Below are 420 nucleotides of genomic sequence, written 5' to 3'. Positions count from 1 at the left end.
CTTACCAGCCCTGACATACACATTGCGGTACATGTGAGCTTCCTGTTAAGAAATATCCTCCAAAACGCTCTTGATATGATGGAGGGTTGCACTACTGAGCTGAGAAAATCGGCGTGGCTTCAGGGGTTTATTTGCATATGGAAAGAGTACAGTACCAAAGCAACGCAATGCCTTGAACGGCGCTCGGATGGTGGCGACGCTGGGCGACAATGCCCTTGCATAAGAAACAGTCAAAATATGGGCAGCTCTCTTCAAAGCTGGCCGAGCGAGCAGTGAAGGCGATCCACAACCTGACTGGCCATTAACAGCAGTGCATTAAAAACAAATAGGATTTGTGGAGAAAATTGTAATGGCGTCAGCACGGCGGGGTGCCCGTTTGCTGACTCGAGGAATTCCTGGTTCCAACTGTTACCCATGATG

The sequence above is a fragment of the Penaeus monodon genome, chromosome 33 (assembly GCF_015228065.2).
Source record: "Penaeus monodon isolate SGIC_2016 chromosome 33, NSTDA_Pmon_1, whole genome shotgun sequence".
Lineage (NCBI taxonomy): Eukaryota > Metazoa > Arthropoda > Malacostraca > Decapoda > Penaeidae > Penaeus > Penaeus monodon.
This window is presented reverse-complemented; position numbering follows the sequence as displayed.